We start from the raw sequence: 12,273 nt of genomic DNA on the forward strand, positions 1-12,273 counted from the left end.
CATCATAATTTAATAATGTGAAGCCAGGCAACAGTACTTTCACTCATTAAAGATTCTTTTCAACTGACAACTCATCTCTCAGCTATTTAGAGAAAAAGGCTCAGTCCTAACAAGTCAAAGGTATTCAACAATTAGAAACATTTATAGCAACAGGGAAGGGAATGTGAATCACTTTACTGGAACCCCGAGGCTGATTGGTTCTGGAAGCCTTGGAAGTCTGTTTTGACCTTGTTATTCACTTAGGTCACTTTTTATCCCTCTATGCCAACCCTAACTCTTACTTTTCAGGTGCGTTATTCTGATGCAGAAAGTTGACCAGAACCCACCAAGGGCCTGACTTTGGATCTACAAGCCTGCCAAGGCTGACCTCCTTAAACATAATGTTTTCTGAGGCTTGTTCACAAGTAAAATACACTTGAGACAGGGAAAGGACTAACAAAGAATCGCATTACAGTACGGATTAGGGTCACTGGCTAACTTCAATCGACTGATATCAGCATATACAAAATCAATAGATTTTGTTGTTATGTCCTCAGCATTAAACAAGAGAGGCGGGAAATACGAGTATATTCAGTTACCTCCATACCTGTCTCCTGGAAGAGTTGATCGTCCTGGAAATGCTATACACGGTGTGGTTTCCACAAAGACATATAAGTAGGAAATGAGAAGACTCTATGAGATCCTAGGATCTCAGAGATATTCGCAAAACCAAATAGCTCACTGCAGGGTGGCCAATCTCTTGGGGGAGCCGTGACCCTTTTCCTCTAACCCACTTTACCTCCTTGCCTCAAAGCCTTCCTAAGATCCATCATCTGATCTACGACTGAGTGTGGTATGTCCGTAGCCAGGAAAACTGGGGAAGAACTAATTAACTCGCTGCTAGAGGCAATCCTTGGCAACTCTTAGTATATAGTCACAAAACAATAAATAAAGTATAATTCATTGTTGCACAAAAATCTTTTACAATTATATTTATAAAATATGTTTGCATACAAAAAAATACAGATAGATGGATGTTAGAAAATGCTATGTAGCAAAATCTTGTGTGGTTAGCTCTAGGTGGTCATTTATATGTGATTTTAAAAATTCAGCTATATTTGACAGAGTATATACAATACAATTAAAATATAATCTCTCCTGTTTTTTTTTTTTTTTTTTGAGATGGAATCTCACTCTGTTGCCAGGCTGGAGTGCAATGGTGCAATCTCGGCTCACTGTACCCTGTGCCTCCTGGGTTCAAGTGATTCCCTTGCCTCAGCCTCATGAGTAGCTGGGACTACAGGCGTGCACCACCATGCCCAGCTAATTTTTGGTATTTTAGTAGAGACAGGGTTTCACCATGTTGGCCAGAATGCTCTCGATCTCCTGACCTCGTGATCTGCCTGCCTCGGCCTCCCAAAGTGCTGGGATTAGAGGCGTGAGCCACTGCGCCCGGCCCCAAAATACAATGTTTTCTTAAAAGGAGAAAATCAAAAGGGTGAAGAATGATTCCAGGTCACTGCTATCGATTTTTGTGCCAATGCATCATCCATTCCCAAGCAAGTAGCAGAATGTCTTGGAATGCTTCGAAATCCCCACAGCTGTAGAACTGCAACATTTGTCCAAAAGGATGAAGGTGTGGTCTTAATTCAGTTTGTGACAAGATTCACCTAAACTCCAATTTCACTTCAGAGCCTTAAGCCAAAGTAAAGATCAGCAATTGAATGGAACAGAAAAGAGGAAGAACCAGAGATCCTGGAAGTAGCCCAGCGAACAGCCCTAAATTCTCCCAGAGATCCTGGAAGTAGCCCAGCGAACAGCCCTAAATTCTCCCGGAGCAATGAGAGCTGCCCTGCTGCAGGCTAAGTATATGATGCCCAGCAGCTCAGCAGGAAGCCCACCAGGTTACACCCTACTGCACGCACCACTCCCCATGACAGTCAGCTTCAGAATCCTCCAGCTGGTGTGCACGCCTGACACAACCATCCACACCATGCCGAGAGGTGGGCATGTGGCAAAACAGCTTTCCTTAGACTCCTGACCCTATCAAGAGCTGAGGATGAAGGTCCCCCTTAAGCTCTGACTCCAGCTCCTCCCCTCGGCTCCAGTTTCCTTGTCCTGAGCTGACTGACAACTTCCCTGCCTTTTCTTTTCCGCCTCTCCCTGCCTTCCTGGGACTGGACCTGGAGTTCCTTCTGTGAAAGACATTGGCGGAATCTACAGTCATCTCTGCAGGGTCCCAGCTGAACACCCGCCTATCTGTGTGCCATTGCAGGTCAAGCTTAGGGCTTGCTCCAATAAACTGAGTAAGAAATGAAAATCCTCAAGCCATGACAATACAGCTCTGTGCCAGCAAAAGAGACCCCAGGCATCTAGAAGAGGGCCTGCCTTCCTATGAAATGACTTTTCTTCTAAAAAAGAATAACCTTTGAGAAACTGTGTGATTCACGTTCTCAACAAGATTGAAGCAAACGTACAGTTAATTCAAAGAAACCTCTCTCGAATGCCAAAATGTGAAACAAGGAAAGCTGGTGTGAGATGGGAAGCCCAGTCTTGAACACAAAGCATCAGTGGTCAGTCTGGAATGTGAACCTGGACTTCCTCCCTCCGTGATGCACAATCTCGAGGCTGCTTTCATGAGCTGCAGGTGACGGTTTACGATCTGGTTACGTTACCGTAACACGTAGTCTGCAGATCTCTTCCTTTTTAGAAGGTGATCCTGTGTGGAGAACTGAGAACTCTGAGCTCTGACCCCAGTGAGCAAGGAAACTTGTCTAGAGTTTTTCTGAAATGCAGCACATTGTCTCCTAGGCCCCACCACTCAACAAGTGGCTCTCTCAGAAACATGCAAATATGCAGCTACATTATTTCAGTCGGTTCTTCCCTTGTCTGTTTCCTTTCTAATCAGCTAGACTGTGAGCTCCCGAGGGCAGGGACTTGTCTGTCTAGTTCACTCTATGTTGCCCCAGTGGAGTATTATCTGGACATAGCAGAAGCTCGATTAGGAAATCGTGAATGAGCAAACTGAATGTCACTTCTGCCCATGGCTTGTCCGTGAGCATCACTCGAGTGGTGTGACAACCCTCTTTCCAAATCACATTGCCCTTGACATCCACTAAAATTGGCTTTTCAATACCCATCTGAATGGTGAAGGAGAAACGAATGAGGCAGCAGAATTTACAAACATGTGTTTATAGGTCGGAAGAGAGCTAACAACACAATTCATATCCCCAAGGGAGGGTCCAGTCTGGAAAAGGAGAGGGGCCTGTCAATGCGGCAGCGACTAAGACGAGGGCACCACCACCTCCTCCTAGCTTCCATCCCCTCTGTGCGCCGGACAACGGCGCCCTGCCCTGAGAAAAGCCGATTGCTTCAGTCAAGGCTTCCAGTCTTATTCTTGGCATACAAACATGTGAAAATAGATGTGTCAGTCATTTTCACGACCAGGGTGACTGCCAAGTCACCACCAGCAGGAGCCGGTGTGGAAACTGACATGGGAAACGCATACCTGCCGTTTTCTCATTAACATGTTGCTGTCTGGGGGCTACAGTTCTGCCAACTTGTCGGAAGATTTTATCTGTTTATAATGTGTGAATTGTTTTGTGTGTGTGTGTGTGTTCAAAAAGGAAAAAAAATACATAAAAAGAAAGAAACAGAAGGACCTCTCTTGGTTACATTACCTTGGCATTCTTTTGAAAGTTCATCTGCATTAGGAAGGGCTGATGGTAAAGTCAACGACTATTTTGCTCTCCAGTTCAGATCTGCTTGCATCATTCTGCCCCAGAATAAGCACCAGCCTCGCCCAGCCTGACAGTCGTCCTCCTCTCTGGCTCTCAGTATTTGAATACATAAAAATATGGTCGGGCATGGTGGCTCACGCCTGTAATCCCAGCACTTTGGGAGGCCAAGGTGGGTGGATCATGATGTCAGGAGTTCAAAACCAGCCTGGCCAAGATGGTGAAACCCCGTGTCTACTAAAAACACAAAAATTAGCTGTGTGTGGTGGCAGGTGCCTGTAATCCCAGCTATTTGGGAGGCCGAGGCAGGAGAATCACTTGAACCTGGGTGACAGAGGTTGCAGTGAGCAGAGATCTCGCTGCTTGTACTCCAGACGACAGAGTGAGACTGTGTCTCAAAAAATAATAATAAAAAAAATAAAAATATTAGGGGCATTCAGTATTATCCCTATTTTACAGATGAGAAAGCTGAGGCCCAGCAAGGTTAAGTGAATTGCCCAGGGTTCCGTGGCCTGCAAGTGGTGGAGTTAGGGCTAGAAACCAGGCAGGGTGTTCCAAGGCCCTGTGCTGTTGTTAGTTGCTCTCTTGCTGAGATTGGTGTATATGCCGTATCAATCATTGAGGGATGGGGCTTTAAGAAAGCAACAAACAAACCGAAGCAGGATGCCCAGTAAAATTTGAATTTTACATAAATAACAATATTTTTTAGTATAAACATGTCCCTTGGGATATTTGGGATATAATTTTTCTTAAAAATTTGTGTTGTTTATCTGAAATTCAAATTTAACTGGGCATCTTGTATTTGATTTGTCAGCCTAGCTTTGGAAGTGGATTACTAGCTTGGGGATCCAGGAATCTGGGGTTGGGGTAACCTGGGGATGAGAGATGGAGGTCAGTCCAGAAAGGCAGGTTGGTAGAAGCAGCCTGGAGCTTTATCTCATTTTGCCCCCAGTCTGGCTTCCTAGAAGAGAGGCTGATGGGACTCCAGGAGACTTGTTTGTGCTCTCAGCATGCATTCCTATGTGCACGTACGTGAACACACACACACACACACACACACACACACACTTCCCATTTACACATGCCTAGAATGTGTCCAACTCATCAGGAGCAAGTTGCATGCCCTGGTGAAGTTTAGTGCCTCTGCTGTGCAGATGGGAAGCAAAGTCAACTAAGGGGGCTTTAGGGCACTCCAGGCAGCCTGTAGACCCCATCTCCTACGAGCCTACGCTTTTATTTTATTTTATTTTTGTTAAAGATGGGGTCTCATTCTGTTGCCCAGGCTGGAGTGCAATGGGTGTGATCATAGCTCTCTGAAGCCTCAAACTTCCAGGCTTAAGAGAACCTCCCACTCAGATTCAACCATGTGGGACTACAACCATGTGCCCCCATGCTCAGCTAATTTTTTGAGATGGGGTCTTGCTTTATTGCCCAGGCTGGTCTTGATCTCCTGGGCTTAAGCAATCCTCCCATCTCAGCCTCCTGAGTGGCTGAGAATTACAAGTGTGCACCACCATGCCTGGTGAGCCCATGCTTTTGAATGGAAGGATGTTAGTGGGCTATTGTGTGACCCAGCCAAACTTCCTTTCTGGGCATATTTTTCTCTGAATGTGAAGCATTTCCCAGCAATCCGTGGTGTGTTCTGTGTAGTCCTGTCTACATTGCATCTGCAAAAATCCCTCATGGATGCTGGGATGCGGTTGATTTCTGGTTTCACTTTGCAATCAAGCTGCACATGTTTTCGATTTTATGTTTTGGATCTACATGTGTCTATGAACATAGAGGCAAATGCAGACATACAGATGGATAGTCATGTTGAAAACCATTTGAGGTGGTTTATGCTGTGGTTGTTTAAATGAGAACAATGGGGAGGGAGAAGAGACCCCACGCTCCCTTGAGATCCCTCTACCTGTCTCAGAAACCCCACATCTCAGACCCTCAACCAGACTGTAAGATCCTCAAGCGCTGGTCATGTTTTACTTATCTTATGCCCCCCTAGAAATGCCCAGTGGAAAGCCTTCTACATCTTTCTGTATTTTTCCATTAGCGGAGGTGGAAAACCTGATGAAGCAAATGCTGTTTGGTTAAAACAATGTACATTGCTCTAGGCAACATTATTCCTCAGCCAATGAATCAGATGATTAATAAGTGTAACACGTAATTGAATTCGAAGTCCATGCTTGCCATCCGCTAAGCAGAAGAGGTTTCATTGTATATTGTTATTGATGGAAGGAAACTGAGATACTTTGGCTAAACAAAAGGGGGTACAGATGGCATCGTGCTTCAACCACGCAAAAGAAGCCTGCTTAGTACATGCTTGCTGCATGCCAGTTGCTGCTTTCTGGTATTTTAGTGAAGGAAGAAGATTTTTTTTAAGACACTAAAGTAAGTATCAACAAAGAAGTGATTTATCTTTATATCAGAATTTTGGCTTGGAGCACAATCAGGATTTGTTTCTGTTTGGGGCTAAGTAGAAATATATGTGAGACCAAAAATGTTTTTCCTGAACCTTCAAAGCTACACCCAGTGAAAGAAATATTAGCTTCAAAAATCAAAGTGATTGGATTTTCTAGAATCTGTGCGATAGGATGAGAAATATACATAAACCAGAACAGTCTTCCTTGTTCAATGTTAATACCCTTTTTTTTCCAAGATGGAGTCTCATTTTGTCACCCAGGCTGGAGTGCAGTGGCACAATCTTGGCTCACTGCAACCTCTACCTCCTAAGTTCAAGCGATTTTCCTGCCTCAGCCTCCCAACTAGCTGGGACCGCAGGCACATGCCACCACGCTTGGCAAATTTTTTGCATTTTTAGTAGAGACAGGGTTTCACTATGTTAGCCAGGATGCTCTCAATCTCTTGACTTTGTGATCTGCCCACCTTGGCCTTCCAAAGTGCTGGGATTACAGGCGTGAGCCACTGCGCCTGGCCATGTTAACACTTTTTATAAGAAAGTATTAGACCTATCAATTTTGCAACTACATAATTATTGGTATTTGAAATACAGACTTATATGGATGAAAAAAGTCAGAGTCACTCATTCAAAATGTAAGCATAAATATGACTTCCATTAGCAATACCAGGTGCTTGGATAGAATGGCCCAGCCTAGTCATCCCAGCAGGTCAAAGTGGCAAACCAGGTCAACACGAGGAGAGGCTCTTACAAAACCAAACAGAAACTTCTTTCTAAACCAAATCATTTGGAAAACACCGGAGCAATCCATGAAGTATTTCACTGAGGTGCAGACATTCCAAAAGCTAAACAAATATTCCTGGAACGAGTGCCCCAAGCCCATCAGCCATGGACCTGTCCTTACTTCAAGCAAGTCAGGATTTCAACCAGGTCAGGGTTGAAGAAGAATAATTATGGTCTAAGCAGCTGGCGTTTGTTCCTAAGCATGGTCAAACTATGGGTGAATGCCAACGGTCTTTAGTTGTATTGGGCAAAGAACTCTGAGTTCAGTAGGTGTGTGTGTGTGTGTGTGTGTGTGTGTGTGTAGTATTCTGTGTGTGTTTCATCTTTAATAAAATTTATTTTTAAAATGTCCTTCTTGTCTAAGTGGAACTAACAGACAAAGAGACTGCCCATACTAAGAGACTGGGGTGTTTGCTTAGGGCAGGGGTACAGGGCACACCTATTCCTCACCCAGTGAAGCTGTGGGGGGGGGGGATGGAGGAATTAGATGAGTCCTTAGATAGCTGTTATAACCAGAGAGGGAAGGGGCAAGCCTGCATTCTTGACAAGGTGAGGATAATTCTGTCCTCATGTGATTCAGCTTTGTTGATGCTACCAGATGAGCATTCCTGAAATAACTGGTTATTTCCCCATGAAGTCCTGGTCCTGGTCCTGTCCACTCAAGACATTATGGGTGTCTCTAAGAGATGGTGGATGTTTCCTGCCTTGAGTTGGCCACCCTCACGAGTTTCTTTGCTATTGGCCATCAAAGTCCTGAGAACCTTGGTGTGATACCCCTGTATTCATCCCTGCTAAAATTCTAATGAAAAGCCACGTCTCTCAGGTCATCATGTGGGGTGGTAGATTTCACCTATTGACAGATACGTAGGGATAGATCTGGACTCGGAAGTCAGGAGGACCTGGGTTCAAATCCGTACTCATCCATTTACAGGTAAGAGACCTGGAAAAATTACTTAGTCTAAAAATCTTTGTCTCATTGTCTATAAAGATGCAGACAATAACAATGACAATGTCATAGAATTTTATATGGGCTGAATGAGATAATCCAATGTAAATGTGTAACACTGGGTCTGACATGGTAAGAAGCAAAAAGTATCATTTTATCAGCATAGAGTGTGTGGGTGACTTAGGATGAGGAAAAGCAACAGAGAAGTTCCATTACCTTTTAGATCTCAGTACATGTCAATATCAATTTTGAAATGTCATTCAACAAAACAAATATATACCGAGTTCTTATTAGGTATCAGACAAAAATTCCAGGAGTTGGGTAAAACAGTCAGTGTCCCTACTCTCATGAAACTTACATTTTGACAAAGAAAGAAAGGAAGGGAGGGAGGGAGGAAAAGAAAAAAGAAAATTTAATTCATGTAGCAGTACAAACACTTAGGCATGATGATAGGAGTGACTTTTGCAAATCCCCCCGACATGATTTGTCTGTTCCCACCCAAATCTTATCTTGTATTTTAACTCCCATAATTCCCACATGTTGTGGGAGGAGGCTGGAGGGAGATTAACTGAATTATGGTTGTGGTTTCCCCAATACTGTTTGATGGTAGTGAGCAAGTCTCACAGATCTGATGGTTTTTAAGGGGAAATCCCTTTCGCTTGCCTCTCATTCTCTTTGCCGGTCCCCATGTAAGATATTCCTTTGCTTCTTTTTTGTTTTCTTCCATGATTGTGAGGCCTCCTTAGCCATGTGGAACGGTAAGTCAATTAAACCTCTTTCCTCTATAAATTACCCAGTCTTGGGTACGTCTTTATCAGCAGAGTGAAAATGGACTAACACACCCCCAACCCTAGCCCTAACCCTGACACAAGCCCTAACCAAGCAACTTTGGTTATGTCAGAAATAGCTAGCGTTGTTTTTCTTAGTGATCACAACCAAATTTCTCACCACTGAATCTGGAAAAGCGGAAGCAGCATTCTAGGACCCTGCCAAGAATGGGAAGGCCAGGAAGGGTGTGGTCCGTGTCCTAACAACAATCCACCTGTAACCAAACAGGGCTGTTCATCTTTAGGAAACTCCTGAGATGGTGGACGCGAAAATGCCACCCTTGCTGGAAGAGGGAGCTGAGCCCCGGGGAGAGCATTTCTGAGGGTTCCATGGCATCTGTTAAGTCTTCAAACACAGGACTCTCTCCAAGTCAAGCGATGAGAAAGTGTATTTTTCACCACAGTTTGCTGCAGCATGCTTCAGGGAGCATGTGTGGAGCCTCTTGATGGGGAGACCGGGCAACTGCCAAACACATTCACTGTGGGATTTTGTGACTCGGAGCACATGTCCTGTGAGTCATAGGACATGAGACAGTGAGGAGGTGGAGGGTAGGGAGAGGGCGAGGCACTCCAGAGGCTGCAGCAGAGGAGAGGAGGGGACGCCTTCTTTCTTCTCATTTTTAAACTATAGAGGCAATTTTGCAATAAAATGGATTGTCTACCAAGTATATTTCCCTAGAGCTCATGAAGCGCTGGGTCCTTTGTAGAAATCCAAAGACAACAAGATGAAAATTTAGCTCATGATCCATGTTTCAATTTGCCATTTGTGGTTTGTAGTGACTGGTCTGAGCCTTTGAGTAAGCTAATGGTAAAACACGGTTGCACGCTAGAAAAGCTGTAGTTTACAGCAAAAGCAAAGGCGCTGCGGGCAAAAACTTTAATCACTTCAAAAAGGAGTAATTCGCCTTGAATCATCTTTCCTGCAGGCAGTGAGATGTGTGGAAACAGGCTCCGAGCTGTGGGTAAGAACACCTAGGTGCCAGGGCTGCCATTGCTGCTTGTTGGTAGATTCCTGAGCCACCCATGCCCCACCTGGAAATACCATGAGAATCTGTTGAATGAGGTTCTTTGCAAGCCACAGAACACAATATGAGGATGAAAATTTCTTTCTAGTCAAATTTGTACAGTATCCACTGACAGCACAGTTCACATGAGACCACAAAAAGATCCACGTACCACACACCCAGCGCTATGCACCATGTACCAGGCACTAAGCACCCAAGCACCATTGCTGACTTGGGGTTAAAGATGAACACATGCCAAATAATAACAGCGTGTTGGATAAGAAGGTAAAGTTAGACCTTCTGACCAGAATAAAAATTCGTTCATTTGACCAACATTTACATCTTTTGCACTTATTTTATAAGAGGTGCTGTGCTATGTTCTCTGAGAAATCCAAAGCTGGATCAGAAACAGCTCCTGCTGCCAGAGAAGTGATAATTTAGTAAGGAATGTAAACTCACATACAAATATCTATAGTGCAAAGAGGTATCATGCTTTTACTCAGGCCTTGGCCACTGGGGGTAAAACTTTTCAGGAGAGAAAGAAGCATCACCAGAGCTCTGCTTGGTGAGCTCTCAGTCTCAGCCTTAGCTGCTGCCTCCCTGGAGCTCTGGGAGTCTCCTGACGGTTCTACTGAGGTGCTCAGGAAACTATTCCCCGGTCTCCTCCTTGGGATTCACCACAGTCCTCCTCTCTGAAGAGCTCTCTGCCAAGGTTCCTGTGGCAGCTCTGTCCCCCTCACCCACAGAAGACATCGTGATAGAGAAAATCTGTAATTTTGACCTGTAAACACCCTCCTACTCTCACTGTCTTGTATCAGCATCCTCATTTTCTATAGGAAACTGTTTCCCCCCACTCATTATAACCAGGTCATTCTGGTGTGACCATCAATTTGCATCCCTCATCCCTTTGGCCTCTTTGATCAGTCCCCAGTCCCCAGGTGGGCACAGAGAGACCCTTGCCAAGCCAATCCCAGCCTTACATAGACTAAAACTGTTAGATCACCAAGCTAGGATGAGAATAGCTGGAGCCTCCAACAGCCACATCTCCTGCTACACGAAGGAAAGCTTACTGCAGTTGCAGGGAAAGAACTCAAGCCAGAGGAAGAGTAGAAAAGAGGGAAAGCTGTACCTGAAGATATCATTTGGATCCTGGGATCCGGCTTTTCCAGAGGTCAACTTCATCTTCGCCCTTCCCAGATGGGTGAGCCAGAAGATCCTCCTTTCAGCTCATGCTGATCCACAGTCACTGTCTTCCTTCTTCCAGCATCATTCCTGCTGCTGCCAGCTGGCTCGGATGTCCCCAGTGGAGCTGCCAGTGCCAAGACAGAGGCCTTGTAGGTCTGCACCAAGACCCTGGAGCTGATCTTCCCTCAAAAAAGTCAGATCTAATGAGGATAGCTTTTTCTTTCTTTTTTATTTTCAGCCTTTTTTTTTTTTTTAGATGGAGTCTAGCTCTGTCTCCCAGGCTGGAGTGCAGTGGTGTGATCTCAGCTCACTGCAACCTCTGCTTTCCAGGTTCAAGTGATTCTCCTGCCTCAGCCTCCCATGTACCTGGGACTACAGGCATGCGCCATGCATAATGGTGTGTGCCTGTAGTCCCAGGTACACGGGAGGACTGCATGCTGGGATACAGCATTGTCTAGTTTCCTGCTGTAGCACCTAGTGAATCCAGAACACAGAAACCTGGCAAGCTTCAGCAGGGTGGCGGGGATGAGCAGACACAGAATCAATGAGCTGAGAGGTGGGTGGAGGATCTGCAGTGTCTCCAGAAGCAGCCTGAGGAACATGGGCAGAGCGACTGCTGGGTTGAAAGGAGGCCTGAATGAGTGCTCAGGTTCCCTTCACCTTTCAGCCTGGGTACCTTGTTCTGCTGAATCCCCTCCCACTTCTGTGCCATCACCATTTCCTCTCACTGGCTCTTTTCAACTCACATTTAAATGTACTTAGTTCTCTCTAATCTAAAAGAAATTTCTCTCTTGACTGCACCCTCCTGTCCATCCACTTTCTATCACATTCTTTCCTGTTGGTCTTGAACGAGTTGTGTACCCTTGCAACCTTCGCTTCCTTACATACCATCCTCATTACATGCGACTTTTACTTCCATTACCACAGAGCCACTTTTTCCAGTTCTACCCCTTACAACACCAGCTATATCCCCTCACTGATTTTTGCAACATTTTGTTTGTATGAATTAATGAGTCTGTAATATTAACAGCAAAATATTGCTGAAGGGTCAGGATCTCGGGCATTCTCACTAAAGGAGCTGTTTAAAAAAAAGAAACAGATTTGGTATTCCATTTCCTGAGTCCTGGGATGAATTATAAGCCATGCCTTTCCCTGTTATCTTTAATTCTTCCTTTTGCCTCCTTATCAAGCCACATGTCTCTTGATTTGGGATTAATCTACCTGGTACAATGACTAACATTTCCTATTTCAGAAAATTACCTTTGATCCTTGTTCTGTATCAAGATAGGTGCTCAGAGAGCACAATAATAGCATACTTCCTTCAGTTGCCTCCCCAAAATCCCGAGGGGAAAGGGTAGAAGTTTTACACTGTGGGAGCTCTTGACATGCTCTGAAGAAT

General features: G+C 44.8%; 1 long non-coding RNA gene across 1 annotated transcript in view; it reads right to left on the reverse strand.

Annotated features, from left to right (window-relative positions):
- The window catches only part of LOC118154700 (uncharacterized), a 75,133-nt gene extending 64,164 nt beyond the window's left edge, over positions 1-10,969 (reverse strand). Inside the window, exon 1 of the long non-coding RNA XR_004744915.3 lies at positions 10,819-10,969. This is a non-coding gene — a long non-coding RNA (uncharacterized LOC118154700). The remainder of the gene's footprint in view (positions 1-10,818) is intronic.
- Between the last annotated feature and the right edge of the window lie 1,304 nt (positions 10,970-12,273).

Source organism: Callithrix jacchus, chromosome 6 (assembly GCF_049354715.1).
Source record: "Callithrix jacchus isolate 240 chromosome 6, calJac240_pri, whole genome shotgun sequence".
NCBI lineage: Eukaryota > Metazoa > Chordata > Mammalia > Primates > Cebidae > Callithrix > Callithrix jacchus.